This window comes from Mus musculus, chromosome 12 (assembly GCF_000001635.26).
Source record: "Mus musculus strain C57BL/6J chromosome 12, GRCm38.p6 C57BL/6J".
Taxonomy (NCBI): Eukaryota; Metazoa; Chordata; class Mammalia; order Rodentia; family Muridae; genus Mus; species Mus musculus.
In genome coordinates this window covers 39,458,912-39,470,489 of record NC_000078.6, presented here as the reverse complement: position 1 = coordinate 39,470,489, position 11,578 = coordinate 39,458,912, and the positions used below count along the sequence as shown (strand labels likewise).

The 11,578-nt window shown below is 38.0% G+C and overlaps 1 non-coding gene across 1 annotated transcript; it reads right to left on the bottom strand.

The window, feature by feature from the left end:
- Window positions 1-8,833: 8,833 nt before the first annotated feature.
- Gm24069 lies at window positions 8,834-8,962 on the bottom strand. Its single transcript, XR_003950360.1, has one exon. It is a non-coding gene; the product is annotated as a small nucleolar RNA SNORA17 (small nucleolar RNA).
- Between the last annotated feature and the right edge of the window lie 2,616 nt (window positions 8,963-11,578).

The following is an 11,578-nucleotide window of genomic DNA, read 5'->3' as shown; positions in this document are numbered from 1 at the left end:
AGAGAATCTCAGGTGTAGAAGACACATCAGAAGAAACAGATACTTCAGTCAAAGAAAACATTAAAGTTAAAAAATTCATGACATACAATATCCAGGAAAACAAGGGTAGCATGAAAAGACCCAATCTAAGAAAAATAGGAATAGAAGAGATGAAGAGTCCCAGCTTCAATACCCAGAAAATGTTCTTAACAAAATCACAGGAAAAAGCCTCTCTGAACTTAAAGAGAGAGATGCCTATAAACAAATAAGAAGCTTATAGAGCACCAATTAGACTGGGCTGGAAAAGAAAATCCTCCCAGCACATAATAATCAAAACACAAAATATACAGAACAAAGAAAGAATATTAAAAGTGGCAAGGGAAGAAAGGCCAGGTAACATACAAAGGCAGACCTAACAGAATTACATCAGAATTCTCAACAGAGACTCTGATTGCTAGAAGGGCCAGGAAAGAGATTCAGCAGTCTCTAAAAAACCACAGGTGCCAATCTAGACTACAGAACCAAACAAAACTCTCAATCACTGTAGATGGAGAAAACAAGATCTTTCAAGACAATTCAAAATTCAAACAATATTTATTCATAAACCCAGACATATAGAAAATATTAGAAGGAAAACTCTAACCCAGGAAGGGTAACTACATCCAAGAAAACACAGGAAATAAGTAATTCCATACCAGTAAAACAAGGAAATCACACACACACACACACACACACACACACACACACACACACACACACACCATAAACATGAAAATAACAGGAAATAACAATCACTGTTCATCAACATCAGAATACTCAATTCTCCAATAAAAAGACACAGGCTAACAGAATGGATGTGAAAACAGGATCCATCATTCTGCTGTATATGAAGAACACACCTCAGCCATAAAGATAGACATTACATCAAAGAAAAGGCCTGGAAAAAGTTTTCTAAGCAAATGGACCCAAGAAGCAAGTTGGAATAGCCATCCTTATTATCTAATAAAAAAGATTTTCAACAAAAATTATTCAAGAGACAGAGGACACTTCAGATTCATCAAAAGAAAAATCTACCAAGATGATATGTCAATTCTGAACATCTATACCTCAAACACAAGGGCACCCACGTTTATAAAAGAAACATTGCTAAAGCTTAAATTACAATAAAATCCCATACATAAGTTGTGGTAAATTTTAACACCTCACTCTCATCAAACTGACAGCACATCCGGACAAAAAACAAAACAGAGAAAAAAATGAAACTAACAGACATAATGAATCAAATGGACCTAACAGACTTCTATAGATTATTTCACCCAAACACAAAAGAATATACCTTCTACTTAGCACCCCCTGGATCCTTCTCCAAAATTGACCATATTATGGGTCACAAAACAAGCTTCAATAGATCCATCCCATATACAACCACCAAACCCAGAAACTATTGCATATGCCAGAAATATTTTGCTGACAGGACCCTGATATAGCTATCTCTTGTGAGGCTATGTCAGTGCGTGGTAAATACAGAACTGGATGCTCACAGTCATCTATTGCATGGAATACAGGGCTTCTAATGAAGGAGCTAGAGAAAGTACTCAAGGAGCTAGAGGGGTCTGCTCTATAGGAGGAACAACAATATGAACTAACCAGTATCCCCAGAGCTGTGTCTCTAGTTGCATATGTAGCAGAGGATGGCCTAGTCGGCCATCAATGGGAGGAGAGGCCCTTGGTCTTGTGAAGATCATATACCCCAGTACAGGGGAATGGCAGGGCCAGGAAGCGGGAGTGAGTGAGTTGGGGAGCAGGATGGGGGAAGGATATAGGGGACTTTAAGGATAGCATTTGAAATATAAATGAAGAAAATATCTAATAAAAATTGAAATAACACTTTGTATCTTATCAGACCATCACAGATTAAGCTGGACTTCAACAACAGAAAGACTAGAAAGTCAAGACACTCTTGGAAACTGAACAACTCTCTACTCAATAATCTCTAGGTCAGGGAAGAAATAAAGAAAAAATTAAAGACAAAGTTCTGTTCAGGAAAATTTCTCCTGTGCCAATGCGTTTGAGACTATTTCCTACTTTCTCTTCTATTAGATTCAGTGTATCTGGTTTGATGTGGAGGTCCTTGATCCTCTTAGACTTAAGCTTTGTACAAGCCAATAAATATGGATCAGTTTGCATTCTTCTAGATGCAGGCCTCCAGTTAGGACAACACTGTTTGTTGAAGATCCTTTCTTCTTCTTCCTTTCTTCCTTTCTTCCTTTCTTCCTTTCTTCCTTTCTTTCTTTCTTCCTTTCTTCCTTTCTTCCTTTCTTCCGTTCTTCCTTTCTTCCTTTCTTCCTTTCTTCCTTTCTTTTCTTCCTTTCTTCCTTTCTTTCTTCCTTCCTTCCTTCCTTCCTTCCTTCCTTCCTTCCTTCCTTCCTTTCTTTCTTTCTTTCTTTCTTTCTTTCTTTCTTTCTTTCTTTCTTTCCACTCTATGGTTGTAGCTTCTTTGTCAAAGATCAAGTGTTCATAGGTCTGTGGGTTTATTTCTGGGTTTTAAATTCTATTTCATTGGTTTAGCTATCTGTACCAATGTCATGCTGTTTTTATCACTATTGCTCTGTAATACAGCTTGAAGTCAGGAATAATTTCCCCAGAAGTTCTTTTATTGTTGAGAAATATTTTATAAATATTGGGTCTTAAGTTTTTCCATATGAAGTTGAGGATTGCTGTTTATATTTCTGTGAAGAATTGTGTTGAAATTTTGGTGCTAATAGATTGATTTTGGTAAGATGGCCATTTGTACTTTGTTAATCCTATCTATTCATGAACAAGGGAGATCTTTCCATCTTCTTAGGTCTTTGATTTCTTTCTTCAGGGGTTTGAACTTCTTTTCATACAGATCTTTCAGTTGATTGGTTAGAGTTACACCAAGATATTCTATATTACTTGTAGCTATTGTGAAGGGAGTTGTTTCCATAATTTCTTCCTTGGCTAGTTTATCATTTGTATAAAGGGAGGCTACTGATTTGTTGGAAATTGTTTTATATCCAACCACTTTGCTGAAGTTATCAGCTGCAGGAGTACTCTGGTAGAATTTTTGGGTTTGCCTATATATACACTATCATATCATCCTCAGGTAGTGATACTTTGAGTTCTTCCTTTCCAATTTGTATCTCCTTGGTCTAACTTTGTTGTTTAATTAATCTAGCCAGAACTTTGCATATTATAGTGAATAATGAGAGAGAGAGAGAGAGAGAGAGAGAGAGAGAGAGAGAGAGAGAGAGAGAGAGAGAGAGAGAGATATTTTGTGGGGTTGCTTCAAGTTTCTCTCCATTTAATTTGATGTTGCTGCTGGTTTGCTGCACTTTTCTTTTATTATGTTTAAGTATGTTCCATGAATTCCTGATCCTTCCAAGACTTTTATTATAAAGAGGTGTTGTATATTGTCAAAGGCTTTTTCAACATCTAATGAGATGATCATGTGACTTTTTTCTTTGAAGTTTTTTATATAGTGGATTATGTTGAAGAATTTTCATAAAGTGAACCATCCCTGCATCTCTAAGATGAAGCCTACTTGATCATGGTGAATGATCATTTGGGTGTGTTCTGGGATTTGGTTTGCAAACATTTTATTGAGTGCTTTTGCATTCATATTCATAAATCAAATCGGTCTGTTGTTCTCTTTCTTTGTTGAGTCTTTGTGTGATTTAGGTATCAGAGTAACTGTAGCCTCATAGAGTAAATTATATAGGGCTTCTTTTGTTCCTATTTGGTGGAATAGTTTGAGGAGTGTTGATATTAGCACTTCTTTGAAGATCTTGTAGAATTCTGCACTAAAACCATCTGTCCCTTTGCTTTAGTTGGGAGATTTTAATGACTACTTCTATTTCCTTAAGGGCTTTATGAGTATTTAGATACTTTACTTGGTCTTGTTTTAATTTTGATAAGTGGTATCTGTCTAGAAAATCAGCAATTTCATCTAGATTTTCCAGTTTTGTTGAGTATAGGCTTTTGTAGTAAGATCTGATGATTTTTTGAATTTCCTCAGTTTTGGTTGTTATGTCTCCCTTTTCATTTCTCATTTTGTTAATTTGGATACTGTCTCTCTGCCCTGTAGTTAGTTTGGTTAAGGGTTTATCAATTTTCTTGATTTTCTCAAAGAACCAGCTCTTGGTTTTGTTGGTTTTTTTGTATTGATTCCTTATTTCAAATTGGTTGATTTCAGCCATGACTTGCCTATTTCCTGCCATCTACTCCTCTTGGGAGTTTGGTTCTTTTTATTCTAGAACATTAAGGTGTGCTGTTAAGTTTCAAGTATAAAATCTCTCCAATTTCTTTATGAAGGGATTCTGTGCTCTGAATTTTCCTCTTGATAATGCATTTACCATGTCCCATAAGCCTGGGTATTCTGTGCTTTCATTTTCATTGAATTCTAGAAAACCTTTTGTTTCTTCCCTGGCCAATTTATCACTGAATAGAGTTCAGTTTCCATCAGTATATGGGCTTTCTGTTGTTTTTGTTGCTATTGAAGTCCATCTGTAGTCCATGGTGATGTGATAGAATGCATGGGATATTTCAATCTTCTTGTATCTGCTGAGGATTGTTTTGTGACTGATTATATGGTCAATTTTGGAGAAGGATCCATGAGGTATATTTTTTTGTTTTAGAGTGAAATGTTCTGTAGATATGTTAAACCCATTTGGTTCATAACTTCTGTTAGTTTCCCTGTGACTCTGTTTAGTTTCTGTTTCAATGACCTGTCCATTGCTGTCAGTTGGAATCTTCTAGTATTATTGTGTGAGGTTCAATGTGTGTTTTGAGTTCAAATAACGTTTCTTTTATGAATTTGGGTGCCCTTGCATTTGTGACATAGATTTTTCAAATTGAGACTTCATCCTGGTGGATTTTTCCTTTGATGAACATGAAATGTCCTTTCCCATCACTTTTGATTACCTTTGGTTGCAAATCTATTTTATTGGATAATAGAATGGCAACTGCAACTTTTTTCTTGTGACTGTTTGCTTGGAAAAAAATTTCCAGCCCTTTATGCTGAGATAGTATTAGTCTATGTTGCTGAGGTGTGTTTCTTGTAAGCAGCAAAAATGGTGGATCCTGTTTGTTTATCAGGTTTCTTAGCCTGTGCCTTTTATTGGGGAATTGATTCTGTTGATATTGAGAGATATTATAGACTAATGATTATTAGTTTCTGTTATTTTTGTTGTTGGAGGTGGTATTATGTGTGTGTGATTCTCTTCTGTGTTTGTTGTGAGATGATTAATTTCTTATGTTTCATTGGGTGGAGTTACCTTCTCTGTGTTGGAGTTTTGTTTCTAGTACCCTCTGTATTTCTGTGTTGCTGGAAAGGAATTGTTTAAATTTAGTTTTGTCATGGAATATCTAGGTTTCTCCATCTATGGTGATTGAAAAAGATGCTGGGTTTGCATCTGTAGTCTCTTAGGGTATATATGACATGTGTCCTAGATCTTCTGACCTTTTGTGTCTCTCTTGAGAAGTCTGGTGTGATTCTGACAGGTCTGCCTTTATATGTTATTTGGCTCCTTTCCCTTACAACTTTTAATATTCTTTCTTTGTTCTGTACATTTAGTGTTTTTCTTATTATATGGTTGAATAGTTTTCTTTGCTGGTCCAATCTTTTTGGTGTTTTGTAGGCTTCATGTATGGTTATGGTCATCTCTTTTTTTTTAGGTTAGGAAATTTTCTTCTATGATTTTATTGAAGACATTTTCTGGCCCTTTAAAATGGGAATCTTCATCCTCTTCTATTCCTATTATTCTTAGGTTTGGTCTTTTCATTGTGTACCAAATTTCCTGGATGTTTCAGGCTAGGAATTTTTTTACCCTTTGCATTTTCTTTGACTGACATTTCAATATCTTCTATGGTACCACTTGAGATTCTCTCTCCTGTCTCTTCTATTCTGTTGGTGATGCTTGCATCTGTAGCTCCCGATCTCTTTCCTAGATTTTCCATCTCCAGATTGTCTCCATTTTTTTATTTCTTTATTGCTTTTATTTCAATTTTTAGGTCTTGGACCATTTGGTTCAATTCTTTCACCTATTTAATTGTATTTTTCTGTATTTCTTTAAGGATTTGTTTCCTTTTTAAGGGCTTCTACCTGTTGACTTTTGTTTTCCTGTATTTCTTTAAGGGAGTCATTTATATCTTCTTTAAAGGCCTCTATCTTTTCGTGAGACTGAATTTTAGGTTAGGATCTAGCTTTTCAGGTGTGTTATGGTATCCAGAGCTTGCAGTGGTAGGAGAACTGGGTTCTGCTAATGCCACATTATATTGGATTCTATTGCTTTCATTCTTGCTCTTGCCTTTAACCATCTGGTTATTTCTAATTTTAACTGTCCTGGGTGTCTTTGATTGGAGCAAGCCTCCTCGGAGGCATGTAAAGCTGTGTGACCTGAGTTAAAACAGGCTTCCTAGGAGGCAGGCAATGCTGTCTTTGCATAGGGGGGGGCGCCTGTGTCCCTGGATCCTTGTGTCACTAATCCTGGGAGACAGGCTGGCTTTGGGGTCCAGTGGCAGACACATTGATCTATGCTCCTGGTTATGACAGATCCCCTGTGTTCCTCCTTGTTATTGCAGACTTCCTGGTAGACAGGTAGGTTGTAGGGACTTGTGGGTTGGGGGAAGGCTCACAAATCTGCCATAGGTTCCCATCATTTGTTGTTGTTGATCTTGTTGTTTTGCTAAAACAGGTTTGGTTTAAATTATATTTTATATATTTTAAAAATAGAATGTCTATTTAATTGCTGCTTCTTGTTTACATACTTATTTTCTTTCCAAGCTTCTATGTCTGGGCTCTCATTTGCTTCTTATTTTTAGTTAGCTAATGATGTATATCTGTCTTGTTAGTTTTGTCAGGTGTCTTTGGTTCTCATTTGTTTGCTGTTTCAATGCCTGCTCACTTTGCTTCGTAATTTATACTTTTACACTTATTGGTTCTTTGTGAATTTTACATCATGCACCCTAATCCCACTCTTCTTCCCCCTCCCACATACCCAACTCCACCCTTGCAATGTCCCAATAACAGAGGAAGAAGATGCTTGCTGTGGAATCTGTAGTGTGCCACAGTGTATTCCTCAGTGTGCACTGTTGTTCAGACTTTTCCACTTGCTAAGACCCAGTGGTCTGCTTTAAGGCCTCTGGCTTCTGCCTCGCTATCAATACTGGAAACTCACTAGGACTCCTCTCAGATCTCCTCTTGTTGCCCTGTGTTGTTGAGATACTGTTGTTTTGGATCTGTAGGACTGGCTCCTTCAAGCACTGCAGCAGTTCATTGAGGGGGTAGATGTTGGGATGGGCCAATTCAAATCCCTGAATCTGGGCCTGAGAGGTCCTGAGCTGATCAGCCTGCCAGCTGTCCTACACTCACACCATCAGGGTGAGTTTTCCTGTCCTTTCCTTGCTGGCCCATCCAATGCTGCTGCCAAAAAGGAGTGGAGCATGCTGTCTTGCTCATGTCCTTGTGACTGGCTCATCCACACCCATATCATCAGGGCCAGCTCTATTGGGCTGCCAAGGCAAGGTACAGGTCCTGCTCTCAAGATAGCTACAGCAGGCCAGGGACAAGGGCCTATTCTCTCAGTCTCATATCTTGTCCCTTGTCACCTTGACATAGGTGACAAATGACAATGGGAAGGGAGGAGAGCATTTTTGCCTAATCCAGGCTACCATACAGCAGACAAGAGTCAGGGATGGCCCTCCAGCAATCTCCATGTCTAGAGCCAATTCTACTGTATTGCCCAGGCAAGGTGCAGGGCCTGCTCTACTGAGAGCTTCAGCAAATAAGGGAAAAGGCCGGCTCTCCTGCTCTCATGCCTGGCATAGGTGGCAAGGGGCAAGAGTGCGGTAGGACAACTCATTTTGTCACAGCACAGAAGACAAATTTCAGGGCTAACTCTCCAACACTCATATCCTCAGGCCAACTCATCCACACCCCATCACCAGGGTTAGCTCTACTATGCTGCAGGTGGCAAGGGCAAGAGGGAGGGGATGAGAATATCTTCCTCACTGAAGCTATCACAGGGCAAACAAAAGGGAGAAGCTTGCTCTCCCACATTCATTTCTTCAGGGCTGGCTTACCCAAAATTCCCAAAAGCAGGGCCAGCTTTTACAGTGCTTCCTGGTCTATGTGTGGGATCACTCTCCTGAGTACTGCAGCTGGCAGATCTCCTGATCTTATACCCCAGGAACAGTTCTCCCAGGATTCCCAGGTGAAGAATTGTAGGGGCCAGTTTTGCATAGCACTCAGAAATCAACATGTCCCCAAGCAGCAGCCCAGATGTAGGACTTCTGCCTGGCCTTTGGTGATAACAGACCCCTGCTCCTGAAAGGCCACAGACCCAGATGTGTCCCTCAGTGACAGCACAGTTCAGGGCCCCACCTTGGTTCTAGGTGTCATTCAATAGCTATTCACTCACATCAGGCTGTTCCTCACTCCTGAGTCTCTGGATCTGCCTCTTCAACGTGCCCATATGCTTCTGTTTCTTTTTCTCTTCCATTTCTCCATCACTTATTTGCTCCTCTTAATGGCACCTGGGGTCTCTAAGTGTCTAGGGTATCTAAGTGTTTCAGGAATGCTATGCCCTACCTGTGCATTATGGCACCAAGCAGGTGTCACCTAGGGCATGGTGTGTGCCCCCACTGCTGTGTCTGAATGATGGTCATCTCAGGTTAGTTCTCTGTCCAGGTCCCATGGCATCAGACTGATGCTTGTCTTGTGCTTGTTCCTATCCCAGCCTGCCCATGTGGCACCCTGTGACCCCATGTGGAGATCTTCTGTCTTTTTCTCAATCCTGACCGATGGTCAACTCAATTTTGCTTTTTTTCAAGGAGTGTTAGGCTACTAAGCATTTAGATGTTCACAGGTCAGAACACAGAGCATAGACACAGCCTCTCTCCTTTCTGCCTCCTACTGACACACAGGTGACACAGCAGTCACCTCTGCAATGCCTCTTTCTTTCTTTCCTCTTTGATTAGTTCATTGCACATGCTTAGCTTAAAGTAGTTTATTTTAGTGAATATTATAATTAATGTTACCTGGTTCACTAGCATTTTTGGGGGGTTAAAATTGACTATACTTTCTAAATGTTCATATTCATTGAAAGATTTTATTCTTTGTAAAAATTCAGGATAAACTTTCTTAATTATTTGCTTTTCTTATATTCTATCTTTTATTATATCCCAATTCTTTACTTTTTACTTTTATGCTATGAAAGACATTGACATTTGCTATTACTTAGTCTATTTCATTGCTATTTCATTTTCAATGTAGTTATGACCTCCCAAAATTATTTATGTGACACTTATATAGGCAAATATTAGAAGCTGATTCTGCTTTGTAATTTGAAAATTTTAGCATTATAATTATTCATATTTGTTTTATGATTTTATTATTGACTTTTCTTCTTTATATATCAAAATTAAAATACTGACATCCTTTGGGGTTTTTGTGTTTATTTTTAATCATGCTGAATCTTTTTGAATTTTATTGTTTCATACATTACATAATAATGCAATTTGATTTTTCAACTGGCCTAAAAAATTATGTCAACTAAGCAAATAATAGTCTAATATTTTAATTATAACCAATATGTTTTATTGCACTTTTATAATATAAAATTACATATGTGGATATTTCATAATAATTCTTGTTAATAATTAATTTGAAGCTCAATTGTGTAAAAACTATTTTACATTAGTGAATCTGTCTTCAAAATCTCCACTCCTTTAACAGAAAATTACTAACACCAAGGGTATATATACATACATGTATGTGTACATACAGACATATAGTTATAGTAAAACTACAAGCATTATAGATGCAAGGTAATTGTGTCTCATCTGCCATCCATTATCACATAACTGAAACTTTGTGAATCTTAGCAGAATCTTGCTGCTCTGAGCCTGATTATTTTGTAATCTGATTATTCACAGCTTGCTAATTTGTAATTGGGCTTTAACAACTAGAAAACCTCCAGATTTCAGAAAAACTAATTTATTTTTTTTTCTGTGGTTAATTGTTATGTTCACACTCAAAACAGTGGAGTGAGATGACTTCTAGTGGGCTTTGTGCAGTGTTCTGGAACCAATAAAATGTATTATTGATTGCCTAGTGAGAAGCACCACGTTCATACAAACTTACTGTGTCTGGGCAGGGATACAACTGCTCCTTCCATTCTGTCCCAAGAATCACCTGCCATCTCACCCGAGCTGACTGCTACAGAGCAAATGTGCTTTAAATTAGGCTGGCAGAGCCAACAGGGAGCTTTGCTCGGCCTCTTATCTTCATCCTTTCCTACAGAGCTGCCTATTGCTTCCAATTTAGCTAAAGATCATCAAAATTAATTATGATCGAGTGGTACAAAAGTTGAGACAAAGTTAAGTCACTTTGAATCTTTTGAAATTAGGTAGTAAAGTAATATATTTCTCCCCACTGCTACATCAGGCTTAAACAAGCTGATCAGATAAGCAGATTAAATTTACTGATTGAAAAACTACAATTTGAAGAACATGTGAAGAAAAGAGATAGTGCAAAGGTAACTTGGTTTGTCAAGGTTAAAAGAGAAAATTAGGACAACATTTTATTTCACGAGACATTTTGATCAGCATTCTCAAAATGCAGCAATTGAAGTCTTGTCATGATTGGGAGAATGAAAACAATATAATTTCAGCACACAAAATTTCAAAGGACTTCTATGACATTAAACACAGTCAAGTAAGTGGTCTTAGTCAGAAAAGTTTGCCATGTCTGTGGCAATTCAAGCCACTATAATCTCTGCTTTTTTGTTTGTTTGTTTGTTTGTTTTTTTCTTGGTCTTTTTTTGCGACAGGGTTTCTCTGTATAGCCCTGGCTGTCCTGGAACTCACTTTGTAGATCAGGCTGGCCTCGAACTCAGAAATCCGCCTGCCTCTGCCTCCCGAGTGCTGGGATTAAAGGCGTATGCCTAATCTCTGCTTTTAAGTAACTAAGGTTCATTGAGCACTTAAACTAGTCAGTGTTCTCTAAAGGAACAGAAACAAATATGATTTGTTAAATCATATTATGCCATATGGTTAATAGTAACATCTGTGACACCCATGAGGCTAAGAGACTAGTGCAGTTAGTTGCTCTGTCTATGTGATTTGGTGTGACAGCAATCCCCGTCTTGCACTGATGGTGTGGAGGTATCTGCAGAGCCACTGGCCCAATCTGTACTTAGCCTGGAAATGATGATTCTGATACAAACATGGTAACACAGCTCAGCTGCAAGAGGGGTGGACAAGAGAGGAAAAGGCGAGTAATATTCCTTCCTCCACATCATTTTTTATGGGCTGATACTGGAAAGTGAGGTCAACACTTTCAGTGGATTGTCCTACATTAGTTAAGAAAATCAAGACAATTATACAACTGAGGCTTCCTTCTTAGGTGATAGTAAATTGTAACTGGTCGATATCCAGAGCAGAATGTATTGTGTAGAAATTATTTTTATAAAACTTAAAATTCAAAATAACAGAATTGATGAAATCAGACAAAAGAATGAAAACCAGCCTTCACACTAAACATTAAATGTAATTGGACAAAAGGACCTTCATACAA